Source organism: Lathamus discolor, chromosome 2, assembly GCF_037157495.1.
Source record: "Lathamus discolor isolate bLatDis1 chromosome 2, bLatDis1.hap1, whole genome shotgun sequence".
NCBI classification, from domain to species: Eukaryota; Metazoa; Chordata; class Aves; order Psittaciformes; family Psittacidae; genus Lathamus; species Lathamus discolor.
Window position 1 is genome coordinate 83,018,333 of NC_088885.1, and position 11,483 is coordinate 83,029,815.

Below are 11,483 nucleotides of genomic sequence, written 5' to 3' on the forward strand. Positions count from 1 at the left end.
TCTGTTCCTCTTCTTGTCCCTTTCTGGTGAACAAAATCTTCTTTACGGTAATTCTGATCACATTCTTTATGGCTACCACGTTCCATCTTTATTGGAAATAATTCCACAGACAGGGAATTTTTACTCTGATTTATTAATTTCAAATCATTCAAATTATTTTTACTCAGGTTACTGACCTGATCTGTTGCACAGCAAAGGGCAAATATTTTCCACACACAGTCTAAAGTTATGTTTATCCATTCCGACAGTGGAAATCCCATTTCTTGTGTGCAACACAGCTACTTGCTAGTCCTTAGTGGTAGAACAGATTAAGATGCCTCCTTGTTTCCATGAAAGACTTTAATGTGATTATAAGTTATGAGGTGTATTGCTAACATAAAAAAATATTCAACCATGTTAATTAAGAAGAACTCTCTGTATTTTTTATTGCAGATGAAGGGCAGCTGGAAGGTATTCCTGGCTGTGACTCCGTAACTTTGAATATATAGTCTCTTAGGAACCATGAGCAGATTTAACCACAAATAGCTGAATGTGCCTAGATACATGAAGTTATATATAACTATCTCCCCAGATAATTAGATCAGGGAACCAGACTCATATGGCTAGATTAATTAAGATAAAACACGGCATTTGTAATAATTAAGCTAGCTATTTGGTCTCCTTTCCAGTGCAGGGAGTCAACAAACATCATCAGTGCAACAGCCGATGAGTGGCACTTCAGACCACATACGCCCCATGGATGCAGCCCCACCAAAGCCACTGTATTTGGAAGACAACACAGAAGGCTCCCATGGACAGCCTCATTTTATTTGTTTGCTTTAAGAAGAAGACCCAGTGTCCAGAGGAGCTCCTTCCTTTAGAAGTCCTTGAGCCTGCTCAGAGGAGGGAAGGCTTCCAGCGATGGCAGGGTGAGACAGGCAAAAGATTCATGCCAGAAACGTGCAGCTTGGGAACAAAACTATAAAACTGCTGTGAGGAGCATGTAGCAGGCCCACAGTCGGACCCCAGAGGCGCTGAAAAGGAAGTCCAGGACCAGGGAGGACTGTGGAAATTTGTTCCAATGCATAAAACCACTGCGTACTTGAAACCAGCATTAGTATGCAAAACTTGCAAGGGCTCATGGGCAGAGATCAGGCTGTGAATAAAACCTTCACCTATTATTTTGCTTCTCTTATTGCTGTAAGTTTTCTCTATTTAAGGAGTTAATTAACTGAGATAACTAGTTGTAATTCTAATGAAAATAACATCCTTTGAGATTTTTGGTCTCCTTTGGGAGCAAAATGTACAGGAGATGACCTAAATCAATCCATTTCAGTTTTCTGGCCCCCTACTTGGTGACCCCCTCCACAGTGACCAAAGACTATTCACTCTGTAGCCACAAAGTTGTACTTCAGAAAAAAGGCATACATATTTGCCATCATGAACTCATTTGGCCTGAACATGGCCCTCATCTTGATGGCATTCAGAATGAATTTGCACAGCAATCATGTTGTTGTCTCCATTATTTATAGATGTTATGCTTTATTTGGACACAATTAAAATCTCAGGCAGTTAGAAGTGGGTCCAAAGAAGGGTTTCTATATGAAAGAAACTTATGCCAGTATGACTGTGACAGCTACTGGCCTTTATGCAATATGCAGGCCAGCAAAGCCACAGCTTAACAGACAAGCTTTGTCTAATGTAATAGCAAATGTTTCCCCTAAAAGTACATTTTGGAAGGTTTTGCAACTCACTAATGTAGTTTAATTATGATCTTGCAGCAATTTGGTTTATGTCCTACAGGAATCAGACAAATCTAGTTCCTCTTGAAAACAAGACTGACAATGTAAACTATGACATTCATGTGGGTTTGTTTTTTTTTGTTTTTGTTGATTTTTTTCATTTAGTCAAAAGCCAGTTTTGCTTAAAAACAACATGTAAAAAAGAAAAGAATCTATTCGCTTTCAGTCAGCAGGAGAAGAAATCACATTAATATTTCTTCGAGTGATAAGAAGTTGAAAGTGTTGAAAGCTTTTGTTTGGCGGAGCTCCAAGATTTCCATATTGTACAGTATTTGCATAAAACTTTAAGACCAAGTTCTCATGGTGATTATGATCTCACTTTAGTGAATATCTAGATGTTCATAGCCATGCAAACTGTTGGGGTCTAGTAGTCTGAGAGTTTTTAAAGCTTTGCAGTAAGTGGTTCTGTTCTCATATCTTAGTCTGTCACACAGGAATGATAGCACACTCTTGAGCTTATGACATAGATCTTACTGTGTTCTGCATCTCTGCTAACGCACACATTACATGTTAACTGTGTGATTCACGAGGTGTTCTCTGAAATAGGCTGAGTTAGTTCACAGCAAAAAATACGGACTTCTGGAGAAAATAATCAAGGGAAAAGGCAACGTAGTCACTGGGATAATTTACTCGAAATACGGATAAATGATCTACAAGAACATGGCAAGGAAGAATATTGAGCCAAAGCTAGCTGAAAAGAAAATGTAAGTACTAGCTTGAAGACACTGGAAGTTTTTAAACTGTGACACATTTACAAATATGCACAGAGATAGTAAGGTATATCTCAACGTGTTAGAACACACGGTTTCTACCAAGAAGCACACTGAATGGCTTCAACTAGGAGAAAATGTGCCAAACAACTTAGGGGGTTAAACAGAAAGGAAATAAAAGCTGTTGAGACAAATATTTCTATTCTCAGACTGTAAATTTAATGTCATTGTTTCACAGCAAACTCCTGGACAGACATTTTTTCTCAACCACAAATCTGACAGTGCAGAACTTCCTTCACTCCTCATGGCCTCTGTGTTTCGGATGGCGAGGCACTCAGATGTTCCGTCTCTTTGCCTCACACAGACAATGGCTGTTGGGAGGGCATGCAAAGCCAGTCCATCCCCCCCCAGCCCCATCCTCCATACATCAACCCCAAGTTAGAACAGAGATAGCACGTATTTAAAGACACAATATTTATCCTGCTTCAGGCAAGGGGGATCCACTCTATTTGTCATCTGTTGACTGATATGTTTGCTTTTCTCCATAATGCCTTGGTGACAGTGTTGCTTTAAGAGATGTTTACAAAAACACCTGTGGGTGATTTGCAGTATCATTTGAACCCTTGGTAACAGAACCTACCTCAGCACTGAAGGTTGCTTTCAAGACATTGTGATGCAGTGAACTGTCAATACAGTGTATTGTTCTTTCAGGAATGAGACACCATAAGGAGTGCCACATTTCTCTTGCCATTACCACCACCAATTTGTTCATGAATCTGTCAGTCACTGACTCATCCACACAAGAGGATGACAGCTGAACTTTCAACGACCTAATAACTATTCTAGTGCTTATAAAAAAATACTGTAATATTAGTCTTCTTGAGCTCTGTCGAAGCTTTTACTCAATATTACATGCATGGGAAAAGAGTACACTCAGGTGAGTTATCATTTTTCAGTGCACGTGGCAGCTCTTACTTAGCTGATTCTTATTATTCATTAGGACAATGTCATCAGTTCAAGGCAACTGGATGTAAAGGATGGGCCACTATACAGAAAGCATCGGGAAACCAGCGCTGAAGAAATTATTAAAATGTACATTACTGGTGGAATATCAGATGGCCACAAGCAGCTTAAAAGGGTTCTGCTTATACCTCTGCACTGCAGGATGGTTTTCTTCAAGGTGAAGACCCCTGAAGGTAGGAAATGAGAAAAGAGGACAGCATACAGGGACAGAGAACGGATAAACCCTTCTTACCAAAATCCTTTCCTGCAAATGACACCGGATCCATCAGAAAAAAATGTCTGGACAACTTGTCACTCTCCTTGAATTCTCACATACTACATGAAGCTTTCTAGAGGCATCAGGATGCTCTTAGCTGTGAATGCTGGATTTATGCAGAGCATGTATGGACTGCAAACAAGGAAAGAGCTTCCACATTTCCACATTTGCTTTAGTCTGCTAATTCAGGCATTTGAATTAAAGGCCTGAGCACAGTTACACTACAGAAGCCTCATACAGTCCTGGTGAAAGTTCCTAGCGGAACAAAGTAACAAACCAACAGTATGCTCTCCTCCATCCCAAGCAAAGGATGGAATGGAAGAGTCTGGAAAATCTGGCCAGATTTCATTTTTACGCTCTAGGGAACAGCTGTCGCCCTTGCTTCACAGGGCTTGTAGCTCTGAGAAGGAGAGAGATCTTCAACAGGCAGCTTTCACCCACTCTTCAGTGAAACCAGCTATTCCCAGAGCAGGCTGTACATTCAGCGGCGAAGAGTTCACACACAGGGCTGAGCAGTACTGCTGGAGTATAATGAGCACTACTTTCTCAGCCCATCTGGTTCCAAAACCTGTTGGTTAGTGCAGCTAGCACGTCTCCCCCATTTGCCTCGGCTTTTGTGGTGACGGCAAGAAACCCAGAAGGGCTGTTTTCACCACCTCAGAGCTTACTGAATGTGCTTCCTCCCACCAGCTCAGCACAGTCAGTTGCAGAAGTCAACCATGCACTTACCAGTGCTGGCCAAAATACAAGCCACAGGCAACTTTACGTATGAATAAGGAATTCTAAAACCATCTGAGTACCACATCTCATAGTGACAGGTTTCACCCTATCCTTTTCCAGACTCCTAGTTTTATAACACTTCTAGCCTGTTTTTGGTTTTATTTTCTTTTTCCCTGAATGACGCGTTTCACTGCTTTGAGGAAGGATGATTGCAGGAAACTGATGTAGCAATTCTAAGCTCCAGCCCATCTTGGACTAACAGACGTACCAAAGTGTTTCTCATGGTTTCACTCTTCTGTGTTGATTACGTGTTTGCAACTGAGTTTCACTGTTTTCTACATCCTTATTTGCATTTGTTCTGTATGTGCTTTTCTAAGGTAGTTAAATGAGAGAGTCATTTATTAGTTCTATTATTGCTGATCCATACTTTGTCTAACTTTGCATCATTTCTTCTTCATAGCTCAGCAATCAAATTTGCCTAGCAGATACACTTCTATAGCATCCTGCTATGTGACCATTTTTTACTCCATCCTAAAATAGTTAATAAGGTCAAGCTGTAATTTTGAATATGAGCCCCTCCTTCACTAAGCAATCGCATACAGAAAACAGTAATAGCAGACAATAAATTCACAAACTACAACCAGATCCTATCCTTTTGCAAGGGTTTTATGCTCTACATCCCATAGAGTGTTTAAGGACTATTGAAACAGAAGATGGCCAGCAGCTCCCTGGTTTTCTTTTTGAACAGAAGTGGATTCCATTTTGCATGTAAAGTCATAACAGCAGAGATTTCTGTCATTAAAATTAGTCCTAGAGGAAGCTTTGCCATTATAGTTACTAGGCTTTTGCCTGGAGTAACAAGTTGTGCTTCAACACTGCATTCACATCTCCTTCATGCCAATCATTAGCAAGCATTCATCAACATACTCTTATAAGTAGCAAAAAGGTAGGTGGTTAGGCCCAACCTTAGTACACATTCAGTGTTATATTCTTTGTGAGAAGAGGAAGTCTCTAATCAAAAAGAAGCTCCTACCTTCAGTCCTATGGCTTACATTAAGCACCCACTGCACACTATCTGAACAATTGTTAGGGCAGTGTACGTAAATTTAAACTTTTTGAAAAAGATATTCAAATTCCTACAGAGTAAAAAAAAAAAAAAAAAAGGAGAATACTTCAAAAATAAAAAATCCCTCAATCAGCAGATCATTATCATAAGTTCCACTACTTACCGGGCTAAAATCTAAACTATGCAACATGTGACTAAAAGGCATGTGGCTTTCCCAATGCTACAGCGCTGGTGAGGCTCCTGGCAGCCTACACCCAACAAGTCAGATCAGCTATACAGCCTACTTAATTTCTATTCTGCAGAACACAATACCAAACACATCAAAAGAGATCAGACTCTGATTTATATCCTTAGACAGAAGGTTTTTATTAAGAAAACTGTTTCCTTGGAGTTAAATTCCATTAACTATACTTAAGAAGGAATTACTACACATCTTGCTCCCAGGCAAAACCTGACCATTCCACATGTGTTACGAATCAGTATCTCTTTACATTTATCAGTATGCTAAAGAAAGTCAAAGGATTTTGTTTTCAGATTCTAGCAAGTCAGGAATCTTTCATGTTTGGGGAATCATGTTGCTATCAATCAGTTTCTATTTAAAACTTATGAATTTTCATATCAAATAACCAACAGCTACATTTTTTATACTAACCGCACTTCTCCATCTTGTAGTAAAAAGCTTAGCTGGCATCATGCTTTTAAGAAAGACAGCTGCGAGATACAAGATGCTGTAGAAAAGATTTTAAAGTCCTTTCCATTCCGCATGAAGTGTTTTCCCCCTTCTTCCCCCTGCATTTTTTAATCTTGAAAGTGTTTCCTACTAATGCATAAAAACTCTATTATGCTGCATATGGTTTCTATTTTCAAGTCTCCAATGCATTCAGTTTCTCTAGTTCTTACCTCATTCTTACCATTCCTGATTGACACAGAAGAGGCAACTCAAGCTCCTCCTAAGTTTTCTTTCTTTGCTTATGGAGCTGTCTTTATGCATCTGTACAGTACTTCAAAATGGCCTGCCCTTCACTACCCTTGGAGTAATGAAGGGACATGAATATTGGTTGACAGCTCTTCATGACACTTGAATAGCATTCAGTTTTATGACTTGAAGAAATCAGATTTTGACCTTTATATTCACAGTGTACCCAAGGACACTTCATTTACACCTACAGACCTATATCAAGACCTGGGATTTGGGCACAAATTTGTACATACACATGTAGCACCCTCTTCTTGCAGAAGGAGGAGAAAGAATAAGTATTCTGAAGTTCTTCTTTCCAAAATAAGTGAAAAATTAGCTTTTAATGGCAAGTGTCTGAACAAGCAGTAGCTCAATAGTAGCTGGATGCCTGAAAATGTAGCCACACAGAGCTCTCCCAAGATTTCATGGGAAGGCCTGTTTCTGCCCTGCAACCAGCTTCTGTCCCTCAGTGTATATCCCGTTCAGGCATGGGTGGATGCCTGCATAAGGAAAGAATACAGCATTGCTCACATGGAAGTTGCCCTGTACACAGGAGGCTCTGCTGAAGGACTTCATGGCTCACTGCATGGGGCAAACCCACCAGCAGAACGCAGGACAAACACAAGATTTTATTCTAGAGAGAGCGAAACACACAAATAATTAAGGACTAGAGACTGCTCTAGGGATGGTTCTGAAATTATGGAATGTGCCCAATCTATAACCTCAGTGAAAGGGTATGCTCTGAAGGCATGACACTCTCTGAAATAAATCAATCTTTTATCATCAGGTTACTTCAGTGGGTGTTGCATTTCAAACGCAAAGAAGCATGGAAAGAGAGGGGGTGGGGGGAAGAAGAGAAAAAGCACCTGATCATTGCTTCATGCAGTAACTGGAAGGGTAATTTCACCAGTTTTACCTTTTAATGTTGATTTTTATTTTAATTGGATATGCTCAGAGGTTGTATCAACAGAAAAAAATGCTGCATGATTGCTTTTTGATCGCTTTTTGGAAGCCACATACCGTTTTCCTGAATTACACAATCAGCTATTTCATATATGAAGCATACAAGAATAGACAGAGCCACCATGAGTTTCCCAGTGCTTGGATTTATTCTGTTCACGGACCAGACCTGGTGGTCTCCACTAAAACTAAAAGAGCCAGACAAAAAGAAAATATGCACTGCATCCAAATAAGCAGATAGGAAGATCACAAAGCAAAGCTTCTTTCTCATGCGAGCGGAGACAGCAAGTGAAAAACCTTTGGTCATGTCCTTACTTCTTCCTGTTCCCTCAACCCTACAGCTTTGAGGGTCTGCCCAAAATTCTCAGAATCCCCCTGGATACAAAGGGAGTGTGTGGGTCAAGGTATCTGGAGACAGCAGTAGCAACAGATGCCGCATCTTGCCCTGGTCTGGCACTCCCACCCCATGCCCTCACTGCTGTAATGGGGAACAGCTACACCAGGAAAAATCCCTCAGCTTTTGAAGCCTGGCCACAGGTCTAGGTGGTCCCTGGCAAGCATCTGGCAAGCAGAGAGGGGATATTAAGCCAGATTTTAGGGCCCTGATGGCAAGAAGGGGCTTTAATTGAAAACACTGGAAATAATCAAGTAATCGCCATGCGAGGAGGGGCCTTGGAGATGTATGCTTTCCAACGAGTGTTCATCACCCTAGAGGAGAAACAATAAACCCTACTGCTATCCTCTGCTCCAACTGCATCCACTGCATCCCCTCAGCCTACTGCGTCCATTGCCCTCTCGCAATATTCTTGTGTCGTCTTTAACCCCAGCTTGACAAATGCATCAGTTGCCTCTGCTCTTGAAACTAACAAGTCGTTAGCTTGCAAAACTACCCTTTTCCAAAACGTGAACACCCCAAAAGAGAAACATATAGCCTAATTTTGGACAAGAGCATCTGCTGGGAAGGCAAAAGGGGAGGAGGAGGAAGGAGCGCCGGTGCCAGCCGGCATCGAGATGCAACGATTCGAACAAAAGAGATTTCAAGATGTCGCACTAACGCACACACTAAATAAATAAATAAATGAATCTTTCTCTCGGAGGGCTGCTCCTCCTCGGCAGAGCGGGATGCTCCAGGAGGAGGCCGCCCGGACACGCAGCACACCCTGCGCGAAACCTGACTGCGGGCGGGGCGGGCAGCACCGCCTCCCTTTTCCTCTTCAAAAAGCACGGATTTTTGTCTCGGCGAGGTGGGGGCTGCGCTGCGAGGGGGCGTCGGAGTCCGCTCCGCGGTCGCGCACGGTCCCAGTGCCAAAGTGAAGCCGGGCTCAGCGTCGGGACCGGTTTCCCTCACCGGGGCCGCATGAAGCCCCGGCAGAGCCTAAGGGGAGGTTGCGGGAGGGGTCGGACTGGAGGTCGCAGCGCACCGCAGCGCTTCGCCTTTGTTCCGCCGCCAGCCCCATCGCCGCCTTCACGCATGCGCCGCGCACAGACAAAGGCGCGGGCAGCGGCTCCACCCGCGTGTGGAGGGTGGGTGTGTGTCTGGTGTGTGCCCCCCCGCCCCGTTCCCGTTCCCCGTTCCCGTTCCCCCGTGTGAGCCGCCGCGCTCAGCCGAGGCACGGCAAGTTCCTGGCCAGAGCCGCGCTCCAAAGACACGCGTGTGCGTGGGGAGAGCAGGCACAGCGGGGGCGGGAGGAGGAAGGAGGAAAGCCCGCGGGGAGCTGCAGCTTGTTTCGGTGGTGGGGAGACAAAACGGGGGGAGCCGCGGTAAGGGGGGGGCGGCATTCGATGAATATTCATGAACCGGCGCACCGGGCGCTGCGAGCGCGGCGGCACCGGCGGAGGGGCGGGGGAGGCTGTGGGGGGGTAGGCAGTGGCTGCCCCTAGAACAGTGCCCTAACGCCCCGCCGAGAGCAGGGATTAAAACGGCACACGCGTTTACGGCGGAGTCAGGGCCGCTCGTTCCCCTCCGCCCCTCCGAGAACAATCCTATTGTTGCCAGCCACAATGGGCACACTCCGCCCCGCGCCGCGCCTCGCCTCGTCCCCACCGCGGGCTGTGCGCCTCCGCGCACCGCGTTCCGCCCGCCGAGCTCCCTGCACCGCACCGCCGCTCTCCCGGCAGCGGGGCGCCCGCCCCACCGAGCCCAGCCCCGCCACTGCCCCCAGCCAGCCGCCCTGCCATGTTCCTCGCGTGGTGCGTTGCATCCTCCGAGCGCTTCCCTTCGTGGCGAGGTTGGGGGGGGGAGTCTATTTTTATTTTCCTTTTTTAATTTATTTTTTAAGCAGCCTCCCGTTGGAAGCAGAGTCGAGGCGCCGAAAAGAAACGGGGCATATAAACCACGGTTGTTCCCAGCACTCACCACCACCCCCCCATCCCCCCCGCTGCCCCACGTCCTCCCCCAAGAAAGCCTAGTCGGGCATTTAAATCCCAGGGCAGAGCCGTCAGCCCGATCTGTGCCTCGAAGTCGCTCCCGGGCGGGCTCCCTCCATCCCTCCCTCCCTCCCTGCCTTCCTTCCTCCTTCCCTCTCGAGGAATCCAGCTCCTCGCAGCGATATCCCTGCAGCAGCATGCCCGGGCGGGCGGCTCCCCTCGCTCCGCTCTCCCCACTCTCTCAGGTTCAAACGCACGTCTCCTTCCCCCACACCCGGGACACCAAGGGGAGAGGGGGTAGAAATGATAAAAATCGCGCAGCTCTCGGGGTCTGCTGCGTGAAATGCCACAAGTGCGATAGATACACCGCTGCTTACCTCGCTGTGGTTCGCCTGTGCTCCCGCCCTGTGTGTCTGCGCGCTGGGGTATCACCAAGAGAGTCCCAGGCACCCCGGAGCCCGCTCCGCTCGCTCTCGGCGCCGCGCCGCTCCCCCGATCGCTCGCCGGGACCGGAGTGACTAGTGCCTGCTGGAGCAATGCCGCCGCTGCCGCGGCTGCTGCCTCTGCATTTCTCGCTCTCTCCCCCTCCCTCTTTCCCTCCCTCCCCCCTTCCCTGTGACAGTCTGTGGGCAGTTCAAAAGCCACACGCACTTATTTATTTATTTTTTTCCCTTCCCCGGGCTCGCGGGCGGGGGATGCGCTGCCGCGCGCTCGCGCTTAGGGGGCGCACGGACCCGAGCTTTTAAATACTGGCCTTTAAATATTGGGGGGTGGGAGGGAGAGAATCGCCCCCAGGCCCGCGAACGCACCTTGCCCTCCCCCCCCCCCCCTTAAAAACACTCTCGGGGAGGATGCCGGCGAGGAGAGGATGGGGACTGGGAAGGGGAAAGGCAACCTCCCCGTCCCGAGGGGAGTGGGCGCTCCGCCGCCCTCCGCACCCGCGCCGCGGCAGGGCCGTGCCCCGTGGGGCGGCGGCGGCGGTGGTATCGGTCCCGGCCGAGCTTGGAAGCCGTGCGGCGGAGGGAACGGGCAAGTAGAGCCGCCTGTCTACAGGTGCAGCCCTTTCGGGGGGCGCGGGAGCCCGCTTCACCGGCCGAGAGGGGCGGCGTGGGAGGAAGGGACTGAAAAATCCCAGGCGTTTATGCTTTGGGCACGCTTAAGGAGATGGTCTGCACGTTGAACACAAAAGGAAAATGAAATAGAGGGAAGCAACTCGTTTCTGAAGAGAACGGATCTTTCTCAGGCTCTCCTGCAGCTGAAGAGCTGGCTTGAACGTCGCTGGGGGCTTCAGGTCTGGTATCCCTGCAGCCCACTACAACGCGTCCAAAAGCTTCCCTGGTGTCGCCGCAGCACCCCCGCACCTTCCGCCACCACCCAGGGCACTGTCCGCACCTTCCCCCCTCCCTCGTTTTAAAGCTCCGACGCCGGGCATAGCCCAGCCCGCCGCTCTGCCTGCGGGAGCCTGGCGGTGCGCGGCGCTGGGGCGCCCTCTGCTCCCGGGCGGCGGCGGTTGCTCTGCCGGGCCGGCCGCTGCTCCCCGGTGGACGACAGCCCCCCGTGTCCCCAGTGCCAGCGGAGGCCGGTGGAAGGGACCGGCTGGCATCTCCTCGGGGGCGCTCCGACTGAGGGGCGCGGTGGGGCT

General features: G+C 47.6%; 1 protein-coding gene across 1 annotated transcript in view; it reads right to left on the reverse strand.

Moving 5' to 3' along the window:
• The window catches only part of BASP1 (brain abundant membrane attached signal protein 1), a 48,838-nt gene extending 38,406 nt beyond the window's left edge, over window positions 1–10,432 (reverse strand). Inside the window, exon 1 of the mRNA XM_065667571.1 lies at window positions 10,219–10,432. The gene's annotated coding sequence lies outside the window, so the exon portion shown is untranslated. The remainder of the gene's footprint in view (window positions 1–10,218) is intronic.
• Window positions 10,433–11,483: the final 1,051 nt, after the last annotated feature.